Raw genomic sequence first — 15,210 nt, 5'->3', positions numbered from 1 at the left:
CCAGTCTATATCTGCAGCCACCTGCTCAGGAGCCTACTCTGATAATATCACCAGCCAAGATGTCTATTTCATCTCCATCCCTGATTGCTACCAGACTGCCTCCCTATCTGTGAGACCATAGTGACTGCCTGTTAAGTTCTTGCTATGGGCCAGGTCCTCAGTAGCTGGAACTCTGGTCCTCACCTGAGTTGAGGATTAGTACTAATGGCTCCATTTTCCTGATAAGAAAACCGAGGCCCTGGAAATCTCATTCCCCAGTGTAACACCTCATGGTGGAGAGCTCTTTGGTACCCAATGCTTTTTGGTACCTCTAGGGGTAGAATGGTTCGTTGCTCTGTACTATTACCCAGGGAGTTGGCAAGCAGTCAAGTACAGTGGCGATATGGGGCACACATGGAGAGACCAGGCTCCCAGGAAGGATTGCCCAGATCAGATGCCATATTTTAGGTTTAGGGAAGAAAAATCACTGATGTTGGACAGGTGCCTGGAAGGCAAGCTCTCATGGAAGCTGTAGAATATCGGGCGAGGGTGGAACATGAATCTGCACAAGATCTCACAGAGAAGGGATAGTACCCGGGCTCGCAAAGTGACAGGCATTCCTGCACTTTGTAATATGCCTTGGAGCTCCTTCAGCTGTGTTCTTTATGAAGGACACACAGTTCCAGACGCCTTGAGGATGCTGAGTTGTTCAGTGAGTGGTTCTAGTTCTTTCCCCATTCAATTAAAATAGAAGAAAGAGAAGCTGAGGCATTGTTCCTAGCTGTGGCTGGTGCCAACGGGAACCAGATTCCCGCATCATAAGATGGAGTAGAAGCTAACCACCCAGAGACCTTGCCTCCACCCTTCTGCAAGTATCAGGTCCAGTTTGGGAGGGCTGCCAACCATCGTGGTTTCCTTCCTCAACCACCCGCAGCCTTGGGTGAGCCAAACCCCTTCCCTGGCAGGTAGCCCTCACTCTATCAAGAAAGATCTGTGGGTGCTGCAAAGATCGCTCTTCTAGGACATCACCTTAAACACTGGTTTAATTCCAGGGTGAACACAGGAGGATTTCCTAACACCCCCAGGAAAGAAGGGCATCTGCAGGGTAGAGGAATGGGAACCTAGAGGCACATCAAACAGCTCTCTGCAGAGACAGCTACCCGTTTGCTCTTTGGAAAGGGCTCCCCAAGACTCCACGGCCATCTCCTTTTGCTTACATCTCTTCTCTCTTGCACCTGAACTCTGACCTTTCCAGGCCATGGACAAGTCTGACCCAGGTTACCCCAATGATCAGCCCTGCAAGAGCAACATTCTGGTCACTGGCCAGGGTCTCTGAGGAAGCTGCTGCCAGAGCTGGCTTCTCAAGCTTCCTCCTCCCTTGGGAAAAGCACTTCTGAGTTTGTAAAGAGCACGCTCTGTCCTGTGTAAGCGCCACAACAGCCTCAGGAGGCAGACAGATTGTACAACCCACTTTGTGGAAGAAAAAGAAAATGACTTGGTGGTTTGGCCAATATCACACACATGGAGGGGGGGCAGGGTGGGGTCTTGTCAGAATTTGAACTCTGATCACTTGATTCCATGCCACCAACCCAGGTGGTGTTTCAAAAGATGCCACTCCTAGCCCCAGATGTTGCCAGGAGACAGGATCTCAGAGACTTTGATTCATTCAACAAATAATTATTGGCTATAAGCTGTGTCAAACACAGAGCTAAGTTCTGGGGATCCAATAAAGAGGAGGCAGACGTGATCCATGCTGCCACCATCTATCTGATAATTCTGATAGAGAAAACCAGCCAAACAGGCCCTGTGCAGACAAGCCTGTTCCCAGAGGTTCAGCCCATATGCTCCAGAAGGAGCCCAGGGCCCAGAGACTTGTGCTCCCACCCTGGTATTGTATATTCCTGGCTGTGTGGACTGAAAAAGGTTTTCCTGACATTCGTAAGCACATAGCTTCTCCCATGGTTTTTAGGTCCTTGCCCTACTCCCACCTTCTAGGTCAAGTGGTTAATGATTTCCTGGCATGAGTAATTATCCTGGTACAGTGTTTTCTTAAACCCAACTTTTCATGGGCACTTGAAGGCAGAGAGGGGCTTCTTGGGTCATCTGACTTGAGCCCCTCATTAAACAAGAACACCTTAGCCTCATTTTCCCCAGGAAGTAACAGCCTCTCTCTCTCTCTCTCTCTCTCTCTCTCTCTCTCTCTCTCTCTCTCTCTCTCTGCCCCTTCCGGAGTAGATAGACAGACTGCTCGCTCCTTCACAGAGCAGACCTCTGCCCAGTGGCTTGCTAGTAAATGTTTAACACCTGGCTCTCCAGACTGGGGCAAACCTGATTCGTAGTATCTGTTGATTCCCTTAGTGTAAATAGTCCTACCATAGTGGCCTGGTGCCGCATGCTCAGCAGTTCACACAGTTGGTGAAAGTTTAACCGCTGTCATTCCTGAGCCAGTACAAGCAGGCTACAACACAGAATTGCCCCTAAGAAAAGTTTGGTCCAGCTTGACTTGCTGGAAAGTTCTTTCTGCTATGGAGCAAACCTCACTGTTCACACATATCCCTTCACATCCTGATCTGAATCCCATAGATCCCAGGCTTAGCAGAGATGGATTAGCCACTTTCCTTTCTTCCTCCCTCCCTTCCTCCCTCCCTCCCTCCCTCCCTCCCTCCCTCCCTCCTTCCTTTCTTCTTCCCCTCCTTACTCCCTTCCGTTCTCAAATATTTATTAGGTCCTGGTGACACCATGGTGCTAGGTACTGTGGCTACGCTACACAGACCTTATCTTTTCCCCCAGCTCCACCTACCTTCCCTGTCCACTTCCCAGACCCCACTCAGCCTGGATGATCCCCACTCTCCCAAGCTTGTGTTGATTGCCACCCTTTCTCTTCCTGCCTTGGGCAGCCCTGCCTCCCTCTCCAAGCCTCCCAGAGCCTTTATCGTCCCTTTTGACACTTATCACTTTCTACCTCGGATTACAGCTATTTGTGTACAGGGCTTATCTCCCTGCCAGACAGAGAGGCAACTCCGGCTGTTGAAAGTGTGGACTTTGGAGCCATGTGACCTGGCCTTCCATCTCAGTCCCTGCATAAGGGATATGCTTTCTCTGGAGCTCACACCACCTTTAGGAACCACCGTTTATCTTCAAGGCAGGCCTGGTGATAACCACTTCCAACATGGTTTTGGCCATTCAGTAGGATTAAAATGTAACCCCCTTTTCCGGTTCCTGTCTGGACTTCCATCCTCTTCTGGAAAGACTTTGTGCCAATGCCTCTTCTTGGTCTAATTATCAGACTCTAATACTACTTATAGTAGACACATATATAACAATGCAAAAATACAGGGTCTTAGTTCAAGATCTTACATATGGGGATGCATTTCATCCTTCCAAGCTTGGAAAATTATCAGACTCTAATACTACTTATAGTAGACACATATATAACAATGCAAAAATACAGGGTCTTAGTTCAAGATCTTACATATGGGGATGCATTTCATCCTTCCAAGCTTGGAACACTGGAATTAATTTATTTCCATCAGCAGCAGACTGTATGCCGGGTATAGTAGCACACACCCATAATCCCAACGTTGGAGAGGCTGAAAGAAGAGGAAACATCAAGAACTGGATGCTAGCCTGAAGATCCTTTCCAGATCCAACCAGTCAAGTAAAAAGATAATTTAAGGCACAGACAGGTTACAAAACTCCAAGGTCACACAGAAACTGGGTGAAAGCTAAGATTTGAATCCAAGATAGTCTGTTTTAGAATCCCAGCTGTTGAACTGGACGCAATATGTCAGTGCTGTGAGTGGGCACGCAGCTTATAGAGCCTGGGAGTGGGGGTGTCTATGATGTTTCAAGCCTTTGCACATCCTTACCCCAGCCTAGAGACAGGGTGGAGCTACACATTGCCCTTTTGGGACTCCCCAATAATAAAGTGGTTAGCACCCAAGGAAGGAAACCTCTCCAGGCCCTTTGCTAGGGGACAGAGAGGCCACTGATGGATAAAGCAATGTAAGGAAGCCCACTGAGAGAAGCAATTGTGACGGGTTATAGCAAAGGTAGACAGAGGAGTGAAGGTGGTGGGGGAGGCAAACGGACGTTCATCGAGGAATAAGGCTCACATTTTTATGCAGACCATTGGGCAGTCCTGCAGTGTTCATGGGCTTTTGAAGACAGTATAGAGCAAAGATAACTGGGCTGACCTGGGCCAGGATCACATTCTGATTCTCTAAAAGCTTCTTTGAGCATCCACAGTCTTAGACTCTTACCTCACCCAATATTGGGCTCATCTTTCCACTTTTCTTAGTTTCTCCTGCAGAATAGGCATGAAGAGTGGACCTTGCAGTCAGTAGAAGGATGAACCAGATGGCAGGAGATGGGAGCTGGAACCCCTTGAGGCAAGAGATGGGTGGAAGTACTTGGGGGAGAGAGAAGAGATGGTAGGGACAGAGGAACCCAGCATGCCTGGATTGGGGTGGCAATACCAGGTCTGCCAGTCTTTCTCATCTGCTTTTCTGTTGCTAAATGCTTAATGCCAGCTCTGTTGGTTTCTACAGGGGCAGATCCATGCTGAACCCTGTTTCTCCCACTAGCTTAGCCAACCATGGCTCCTGAAGGCAGGCCTTATAGAGCACATTAAACAGTCTTTGAAGAACATATGTCCCAAGAACACTATGAGACCCACTTTTCTCTGTAAATCTGCCCAATACATTGCCCCTCCCACCCTCCCGTAAGAACTAGGTCTCAGGTGTGTGACAGGGCCCTAGAATGACCCTTCCCCCAATTCAGGCAGGCTCTCAGGGCCCTTGGAGGCTTGGAAGGCTGTGGGGAGGGGTGTGGTGAAAGGGTGAATTTATCCAGGCTCACCCTCAGGGGCTCTCTATGATGCTAATCTCTTTGGCTTTTGATGCATCTGCCCCCTCCCCTCCAGTCCCAGCCTAGTTTGAGCTGGGGCCTTCATTCTACACTGAGGCTGGGATTAGAGCTCCCTGGGTGAGGCCCAGTATATCCGTAATGAAGCAGATGGGGTTTATCCCTGGGCAGGAGACCAGAGTCCAGGTTACTTGCCTGCATATGCATTGCATTCTTCTTTGCCAGAACTTGCTCACTCATACTTTCCCTCTCCTGGGCTTGCCCTCTCCTCTTCAGAGGGGCTCTGGTCATCCTATGTAACACAGAAGCCCAGTGTGCCCTTGGGAAAGGACCAGAGGCTCTGGCTATTAAGAGCACTAAGAGCCCCAACTACAGAGGCTTTGTTCAGGCAGTTTTTGTTTGTTTGGTTTGTGACCAACATTCATAGAAGAATCCTAAATGCCAAGGGGTACTAGAACATGCACAGTCTCTTACAGTCCTCCTGGCCCCTGTAATAGGCCTGTGAATGGGCAGGCAAAGTGTCCTGAGGCACTGTGTACTAAAGTGATACAGTCTGAGAAAGCGTGGTGTGGCAGCTCATCTGAGTCCATCACTGTACAGAGAGCACAGGCCGAGGTAGATATGCATACCCATGCGAAGAATAGGCTGGCTTTCCATGCATATCTTCCTTTCCATACCCAGTCTTGTTCTAGACATGACCTGCATCTTCTCAGTGGAGCTGGGAAGAGAGCCCAGGCCTCTCTACACTGCTGCAGAGCAGGATAGGGCACCTTTGAGGATGCCAGCCTCAAGGGAATCATAGAGGCCTCTCAGCCAACCCAGCCTTGCAACAGCCCTGTAAACCTGAGCTTATACACAATTAAAGTTTTATTACATTGTATTTCCTACATATAAAAGACTGTTTGTGAGCTATGAGCATATCAGGACAAAAGCTCCTGACCACTCTGCTTAAGAACTAGATTATTTAGACATTGGGGAAGAGCTGCCTTTCGGCCCCTTACTTCCCAGAAGGAACCAGTACCCTGAATGTGATCATTACTCCCTTCCTTTTAAAAATAAATCATTTCAGGATGTGTGTGTGTGGAACCGCTGGGCTAACTGCACCTTTGAGACATGGCCTTAGACTCCCAGAGGACACGACTTCTTTAAGGGAAAGGGGGACCTTTGAGGATCTACCTGTACTCTCATGTCTCCCTTTGCTGAGGGCCACTCAGCAAAGCTGTGCAGCAAATGCTGTGAAATGGGACACAGGCTCCTGGTGTAGCCAACAGGGCAGGGCAGCACCCAGTTGCTGGATGTTCCTTAAGCAAGTTGTGCTATGTGTTTGTCTGGGTGGTGCTCACTACCTGTAGGACCCCTTCCTTCCCACTCAGGATACCCACCTCCTTCCAACTCCAGATCCAAATTTTCATTGCAAGGAGACCTTTTTTAGGAGATCTGATCTCTGTATCCATCAGTGTCTTTAGGCACCCAAAAGGTCACTCACTCAAAGGGCGGAGATGTTAGGTAGCTAATACCCAGATCTCAGGGAGCTGAACATCAGCCCCCAAAGCCAACATTTCTAGAGTGTAAGTGTGTGCTTGAAAACAGGTGGACAGTCCTACTTATAGTGACTCCATGGATATAGACTTCCTTCAAGTGTGCTAGTCTGGCCTGTGGAACTGGAGGCAAGTCTCAGAGAAGCTCCTAGTACTTGGGGGTCCTCTGATACCTGCTTGCTGGACGGATGTGTAAGTCAATAGACGTGCCTACATGTAAGTGTGGTTGTTAAGAACACACAGGCATGCACATGTGTGTTTACACACACATACACAAACATGCTTACTAATATGATCCCAGATCCACCAGTGTATGGAACATGATGCAGGGACTTTCTTCTCCTCATGGACAAGCCTGTTGGATCACTGCACATCACACAAGGCACATATATGGAGAACCTGTCATGCATTAGACCACAGGAGCTGGCTGGGGCAGAGCAGCGAGCAGGCAATTGGCCTTTGAGCAGCCTAACTTCACATGTCACCCCACATTGGCCACTAGCCTTAACAGCCTCCAGCCTCCAGCCTCCCAGACAGAGTCCCTAGCATCCAGTGGCCTGATAGAGTGCCTGTAGGTCAACAGTGAGGACAGAACCATGACACCAGCAACCATGTGTCCAGTGCTTGCTTGCTAAATGCCATCAGTGCAAGGGCCTGCCAGAACCCTACCTCCACAAGGAAGCTGGCAGCAGGAAGGTCCAGAATCTTCCCCTTCTCTTTCACTTCCTAGGACCTAAGCTGTGCTTTTCCCCAGTGACATTTCCACAAGTGTCCTATAGGAGGGTGCACAGCTGTAGGCAACAGCAGAGACTGAGGATGGCCTCGAGCGGAGAGACTGGAACAGGGAGGAACAGCTCCACCGGATGTCAGAACTGGGAACTAAGTCATCCCTGCTTCAGTGTGTTCAGATGGGCACATACACATCTACACACATGGCTATACACATGTGAGTATGTGCCAAGAGAGGACAGAGGAACTAAGGACACATGTACAAAGCTTATTCCAGGCTTTTCAGCCTATCTCTTAACTCAGGCTGTCCCCAAAGGGGACCTTCAGCTGCAGTGCCCACCCACTACAATTGAGTTTCAAGACATTGTGTTTGAGAGACTTTGGCATGATCAGGGAGTTCTTTCTGGGTCCTTTGGGGCTTTCCTTTCAGATGACCTGATGGCTTTGGGCTATTAGTGTGATTATGGAGGCTGGCAGATCTTGTCTTACCATCCACGAGCGTTTCTCCCAAAGGCTACTTAGACGCCGGCCGTAGTGAAAGCTCCCTTACTGGCTATGTGGCTTAGCAGGCAGGGAACTCTGGCAGCCTGGTGGAATCTGCACTCCTCATTTCCAGTTGTGGGGCTGTGAACAAGCACCTTGTCTTCCCAAAGCCTCATTCCACATGCACTACCTTGGTGATGCCAGGAGAGCCAGAATTCAGACTTTGAATTGCCTCACCAGGGGAGCCTGGAGCATGTCACTGACCCACCCACCCCACCCCCACTGGCTACAGCTACCTCCATCTGGTATAACCCTTCATACCAGCTCAAGGGTTATGTGAGATAAGAGTAGCTGACGGGCTGTCAAAAGGATCTTGCAAGTGACAAGCTCGTGCCCTTGAGGAATGACGAAGACAGAACACTCAGTCTTCAGGCATCTGGTTGGGATGAGCTCTGTATGTCCCCACAGAAGGACACTGAGTAGTTTAAGAATCCTTTTCTGAGTCCACCAGGCCCCTGGATGCGGGTGATAACAAGGCCCCTAGGAGGGAAGGCTAGGTCCCTTTGAAACTGCCAGTCTACACTAGAGCGAAAGGTGACCTGCTTTCAAAGCGGCTCTTCTGGCCCTTAATTACCCTCTGTCACCCATAGGTGAAATTTCCACTCAGCTAGCTGAAGAAAGGCACCCACGCCGCTGGCTGCCACGTGCCGGTGGGGACTGGGCTTTCCTGCCGCCTTTGTGCAACCGGCTCGGCTCGGGTTTCTGATTTTAATGATTTCCTGAATTCATTCCATTTCCTACCTCAGGGAAAGGAGGAGAGGTGATCCTCTTGGAAATTCACATAATTGCTTTTATTTGATTTTTATTAAAATGCATTCAGGAATAATGTGATTGCCCCTGTTATTACGTTGTTCATCAATCCTGCTCAGAGAATCTGTGGTGAAAAAAAGAAAAAAAAACCTGAAGTAGGTGCAGAAGCCTCCAGGGCGTGCAGGGTGGGATGAGAGAGAATACCTCATAGTGGCTTGGGGCTCTTCTACCCTGGGGACACACACACACACACACACACACACACACACACACACACACACACAGCTCCTGCCTGGAGAGCAAGGCCCATTGCATGCAGTCTGTAAACATATTTTACATCTCTTCCAACCTCAGTCCACCCCGTCTCCCTCCTTGCCCACCTTGGGGACACAGAGGGTCAGCGGTGAAGTCTTACTTATGTCCCCAGTTCCCTGCAGGTTGGTCTGTTTCCTGCATAACCTTTGGCTTTGGGATATTAGTGTACAGAACTAAGAAACCAGTGTCTTCCTCGGACCAGGTAGTTTGTATCTATTTGGTGCCGTTACAATATGGGCAGATTGTTCCACTCTTCCCAGCCCCTGTTTACTAATGAAGATGATGGAAAACAGGCCAGTACTTTGGGGTACTCCTATGATTCCAGCAGGAGGCTGAGGCAGGAAGAACTTGGAGCTAGTTGATGGGAACATGAAGACTTTCCTTTGCACAGTGATAAAACAGAGTGACTGGACAGCCAGCAACATGGTATGAACTCCCATGGATGCCCATCACACAGAATGCATGGATGCCCATCAGGGTAGAGTGGTACCAAGTGGCCTTGCCTGGAGCCCATCCATTCAGCTTTGGTTGCTTCCTCAAAAGGTGACCCAGTCCTATTAGAAGAAGCTGTAATCAGGGAGCACAGGGTAGGCATCCACTTTCAGAGCTCCTTTTGTCGGGGGTTCCTTTCAGTGAAAAACTTTCTTCGCTTGAAAAAAAAAATGCAATAAAATTCAACTTGCTTACTGAGTTTTCATCATTTCTCTTTATTTCGGTGCAAACCATTTGATAATGGCCACAGCTAGGGAGTTCAGAGAATGGTAAGAATGGATTTTATATTTAAGCTATTGGGGTCTTTGGTGCTTACCACCCAGTGGAGCACTCAAATGTGGCATCTGAGGCTCGCTCTGCACCATTCTTGCCACTGGGATGCTCTTACTGTCGCTGTCTGTGGGCCAGGCTGCATGTCGCTGCCACCCAGATCCTTGAGACCACTCCCGCTGAACCATGGGCTCCTGCCCTGGAAACTGCACAGGTTTCTGACTACATGCTTGACAGTCCCAGAAGAGGTTTGCTGCTGTCTTTCCAATCAGATAGGTTTGCAGTCCATCCAGGAGGGTAGGGCCTGTCTTTTTATGGAGAAGGTCAAACAGTGGGCTGGGAAGGGCCTCTAGAGTCTCAGTTAAAGGAATCTCATCCCAGAGTGTGAGAAAGACACTGCCAGTCATAGTGGGCCTCAGCTTGGGCTTGTGCTGGGATGTAGAGGGTTCTGTTCTGAGCTAGGCTTGTTTTAGCTTAAGCCACTGTGCTAGGGACGGCATAGGAGGGAACTGCTGCCTCCCCCACCTCCGTTAAATTGCACCCACCCCTTCAAAATCCTGATAATATGGATGGCTCACATACACCTGTACGGGATAGTGAACCCAGAAGGAAAGTAACAGTTCCCAAGGCCATGAGCACATCAGCTGAGGGGCACCAGCCACATCAGTCTCTGGTTGGTTCCATGCTTGTTCCCATTTCTCCTCTCTGACTAGCCCAGGCTAGGAGCAGGAGCAAACCCAGACCCTATAGATAACAACACTAACTGAAGTCGGGAGGCTTGTCTAGCCTCAGTTTCTGTACCTTGGAGGCCAAGTCTAGAGTAGGCACTGCAAGCATCCCAAAAACCAGTTCTAGGGCAGGATCAGAGCCTTTAGAGTCTGGGACCTAAGGCTTGAATGTACTGCAGGATGGGTAACTCCTGGCCACCCAACTACCCAAGCAGCTCAGAAGTCAATGGGCTGAGTCCTTCTCACTAGGCTGCTGGCCTCCCAGACTTGCTGTACCACCCCAGCATGCATGCTGCACCTCAGCCTCCTAGCTACACCCCAGCCTTGCTCAGCGTGTGGCTTCTTTATCAGATCTCCGTTTCTCTCCTTGGCAGCCTCAGCCTGGCCCCTGCCCCCACCCCATTGCCCTTTCCCCTCTGAAGTGATGTGCCTTTTCCTGCCACCCCCATGTGCAGCGCAGACAAGATGTTTGCCTACTTTTGGTGCTGAGGGTGGGGGTGGTCTACTGACTGAGCTTCAGAGTTCTGCTGTGTGCTGGTGACCTGCGGGCAGCATCTGGGCCTAGTGGGATTTGGGGCTACTGCTGGCAGTGACCACAGCCTTGAGGCCCGCGGACAGATCTCATGTACTGGTCCAGGCTCTGCCATACTACTGTTGATTCATACTCTTAAGGAAACTTGTCTGTCAAGCATTGCCAGTTGGTTTCCACTGGGAGTAGCTGAGCCAGAAGGCAGCTGAGGGTCAAGCTTCTAAACTCTGGTCTAGCTTCCACCCAGGGCAGAGTGCTATGGTAAAGCTTCCCACCCTAGCTCCCCCTTCTTTATTAGTCTCTCTAGCACAGGGGCTACAACAGAACCAAGCAACACAGCTTCCTAAAGCTGCTGTGTCAAGCTCTCGGGCTTGAGTGAAGTTTAGGATCGGAATTAGAATTTCAAGTCCACCCACTGTGGGGCCTTTAGCCACACAGATTAGCCTCTCTGAGTCTATTGGAAGCCTTAGCTACTAAATGAGATGCAAGGAAGAGATTCTAGCAGTCAGGAGACTTTGGAGCTAGGATGCAGGAGGCTAGAGGCCTTCGGTGCTTAGCAGGAGCCCGAGGAGGAAGCATTGCTGGTCGGTCAGGTGGAGCAAGATGGCAGAGGTGATGGGGATCTCAGAAGGTGGGTGAGCAAAGGAGTTCTTTGACCTTGTTCTAGAACAATCCTGAAGGCAGCAGAACTGAGCAGGACTGAAGGCCAACAAGGGGATTTCAACTGTTTTTAGAAAAGTTCAATGACTCACCTTCTCACCAAGAGCAAGAATCACAGAGGTCAGATTGTCTATTCCTGACCACCTGGGACAGAATCCCCGATTTCTGGATTGCTCCAGCAGTCAGGTAAGAGATGGGAACTCTCCTTTCCTTCAGTCTGGAGCACCCCTGGCATCCCTGAGGAGTGTTGGCACAGCAGCACCACCACCCCCAGGACTCGACCATCCATTTTTCATCAACTTGATGTTTTGAGCACCCTAGTTCTAGCCTTGGGACCCATTCCCTACATCCTGTCTCCTGGAGCAGGACTGGGCAGCATGCTTCTGGACTGCCTTCACCTTGGGCCAGGAGGAGAACATGAGAGGACATCAGGAAGGGTGGTTATCTCCAGTATTCTTGCAGATAAATAAGCCTCCATGACTTGGGTCGGGATTTGAACAGGACCCTCCTATTAGAGTTGCCAAAGAGGCAGAAATAAAACCACTATGTCCCCTGATTTTGCATCTTGGAGGAGGGTATAGGACTGGGGCTATACCTATTGAGGGGCACTACTGCCACCCAGTGTGGAAGCCACAGGACACTCTGCAGAAGCCCCTTCACAGTGGGGTCCCAGTGATTGAACTCAGCTCATCAAGTCTGGCAGCAAAGATCTTTACATACTGAGCTAGCCCAAAGCCCCATGCAGCAAGCTTCTTTAGATAAAGGCTGGCTTTGTCTTTTACAGTCTACAAGGGTCATTGCACCCATTTCCCAGATAGACAGACCAGCACCTAGGGCAGGAATTCCTTCCTTCATAGTTTCTGGTCTACAAGAGAAAGAACATTGGTCTTTTCTATCCCTGAGCAAGCTTTTGCAGCACCTGGGTCCCCCCCCCCCCCACTCCCATGCTGCTCTCTCATAATAAAGGTGCTTCTCCAATGTGTTCTAATTTTAACTGTCGTTAGGACCTGTATACCCTACAAGACTGGCAGTCACATACCCACGGCACAAGCCAGCTTCTTTTTTTTCCCTCTTGGCAATAAAACCTCTGTGGAGCAGGAACACTGTACAAATGCCTTGAGTGCCTTGCTTTGTGACACATGCGTCTCTAAGACTCTTAGGCTCTCTAGAGCGCTCCATCATCTCTGGAACAGACTGCATTGTGGGCTGGTGAGAGCCAAAGGATTTGGACAGCCTAGTAGGCCCTCTGTCCTCTGAGCAGCTCCACATGTAACACAGAGTGGGATCCCACCAATCCACTCCGTGTCCCACCTCCCCCTGGGGAAGATGGGTCAGTGCAGGAGGCCTCAGCACTAGGGATCAGGCTGACCATCACATTCACTCGCAAAAGCCTCACATGTCGGATTTTTCAGATTAGGGATGCTCAATTTGTACAAGCTGTTTCTTGTAGAATGGGTCCAAATTTACTACTGCCCTCCCTCCCTCCTTCTTTTCCTTTCCTCTTCCCTCCTCTCCTTTCTTCTTTCCTTTTCTTCTCCCCTTCTATGCTACCCTCCTTTCTTCCTCAATCCTTCCCTCCTTCCTTTCTCATTTTTCTTCCTTGGTGGAATCTATGTAGCCCAGGCTGGCCTCAAATTCAAGCTCTTTATTCTTAGCTTCCTGGGTTCTGGGGTTCCAAGACTGTGCCAACACACCCACCAGGCTTTGCATTTCTCTGCTTTGGGGCTTGAAGACTGTACCAGAACAGCCCCAAGCCTGCCAAGAACCAGAAGCTCTCCCTTTTCTCCCCCTCTCCCTTCATCATTGGTTTTGAGGATTGAGTCCCAGAGAGTTCCTGAGGGCTGGAAATGGAGGAGGGCCAGACAGGGCAGAAAACAGATGACAGACACAGGCCTGGAAATGTGATCTGGCCTTTCTCATCCCTGTAAGGGTGGGTCTGGTGCTTTGCTCCAAACTTAACCCATGAAGCAGGATGCCACAAGATGCCAGGGGCCACACCATCTCAGGTCATGGGACTTCAGTGGTGGTTAGAACAGACAGGGTGGTACAGACCCTGCCTAACCTTCCTGGGTCCCTGAGAATATCTTCCTTCCCATGGGAGACTGAGGTGTGAGGACTTGACACCGATGGAGGCAGGATGGCCAAGTTCAGCTTCCTGAAAGAAAACTCAAGAGTGTGATAGTCTCTTTTATTATCTTTTGTTTTATTTTGAGACCGGGTCTCACCAAAGACTCTGGCTATCCTGGAACTCACTACATAGACCAGGCTGGCCTCAAATCCATTGAGATCCTCCTGCCTCTACCCCTTTATTGCTGGGATTAAAGGTGAGCACCACTCCACCAGACTTGATGAGTGTGATATTTTAAAATGGGGAGGTAGCCAAATGGTCAAGTGCTTGTCTCATGTGTGCAAGGCTTTGGGTTCCCTGGTACTATGACAATAAGTAATGTGATATTTTATGTACCTGCAAACTATAGTCCAGCAGAATGCCCTCTCTATAGTACTACTAGCCTGTGTGACAGATGGGGAAACTGAGGCTTAGAGAGTTTGTGATCTTTCTATAATCTCTTTTCTTGAAACTACAGGATCAGGGCCAGAACTACAAAGCTCCTGACCAGCGAGACTGTCTATGAGACAAACAGATAATGGAGACCCAACTTAGCCAGTCCTGTCCATGTTCTGAGCCCCTTCATAGTGCCAGGTGGGGAAGAACAAGACACCTCTGACCTCCACTTTACAGTCTTTGTGTGGGTGGGTTGTCACCTGGCCTGTCACTGAGGTGTCCTGAGCTCCATGTTTTTCTCCCATACGAAATGAGAATCCTGTTGTCTGTTCTTTCTGATGCTTAAGGAAACTGTCGATTCCTGGATAGATCCAGGGGTAAAACCTGGGATAAATGCTTGAAGAAGAGTTTTTCTCCTATGCATCCTTTATCCAGGAGCTGAGATTTGACTTGGAGCCAATTGTAAAGTATAATATTTTCTAATTTGGTCTTCGATTCAATTTCTCTTTGTGATCTTCTAGTCTGGAAATCTAGGGGTGCAGTCACAGTGACTTTGTGGAGGAGTTAGCTAGAAGAACAGGTGGAATCCTTGGCCTGTGGAAGGGGAGGAGGGTGTGTGTTTCAGTGTCTTCCTCTGGATGTACTTCATCTGTCTTGGTTCCCTGGGTCCCAGCAGCAAGCATTGGAGCTCAGCTTAGTGGACATCAGAAGTCAATCAGGCTGCCTGATGCCCTGAGCCTCCTTCAACATACTTGGTCCATCTCACTCTGTAGCCCATCAAGGCTCCCTGTGTGTCTGCTTCATGATCTTACATCGCTGCACACACTGGTGTGTCCTGCTATGTGTCCTTACTCACCCCTGCAGCACTAGCATGCCTATCTCCTCTGCTGGATCCCCCAGGTTACTGGCTATTATTCCCTCTTGTAGCTTACCCTGTCATGACCCATCCACCTGCTCACAGAGAGCCCTGTGCCTACTCCCTTGACCTTGTATTTCTAGTAATTTTTTCCCAAGGCCAACCTGGAAGATCAGCCAGAGGCAGGCTGGACTTTAGCCAGCTCTGGGCCCATGGAGAAAGCTCCTACATCCTTGCTTGACCCCCAAGTGATGCTTAAGCAATTTGGCTTGCCAGTTGGCACACAAATGTCTTGTTAGAATGGGGACAATGCTGGTCTCAGGCAGGTGGGTTTGCTGCAAGGCACAGAACTCCTGGAGGCTTGAAACTGCTTGTTCCCTTGGGTAGTACTCAGAGGACCTCATGTCTGCTCTCTAGCTAGGATGCTAACCAGCCTAGTATGTCTTGCTTCC

Source organism: Arvicanthis niloticus, chromosome 3 (genome assembly GCF_011762505.2).
Source record: "Arvicanthis niloticus isolate mArvNil1 chromosome 3, mArvNil1.pat.X, whole genome shotgun sequence".
Taxonomy (NCBI): domain Eukaryota; kingdom Metazoa; phylum Chordata; class Mammalia; order Rodentia; family Muridae; genus Arvicanthis; species Arvicanthis niloticus.
The sequence above is the reverse complement of the archived record's forward strand: the minus strand, read 5'-3'. Positions refer to the sequence as shown.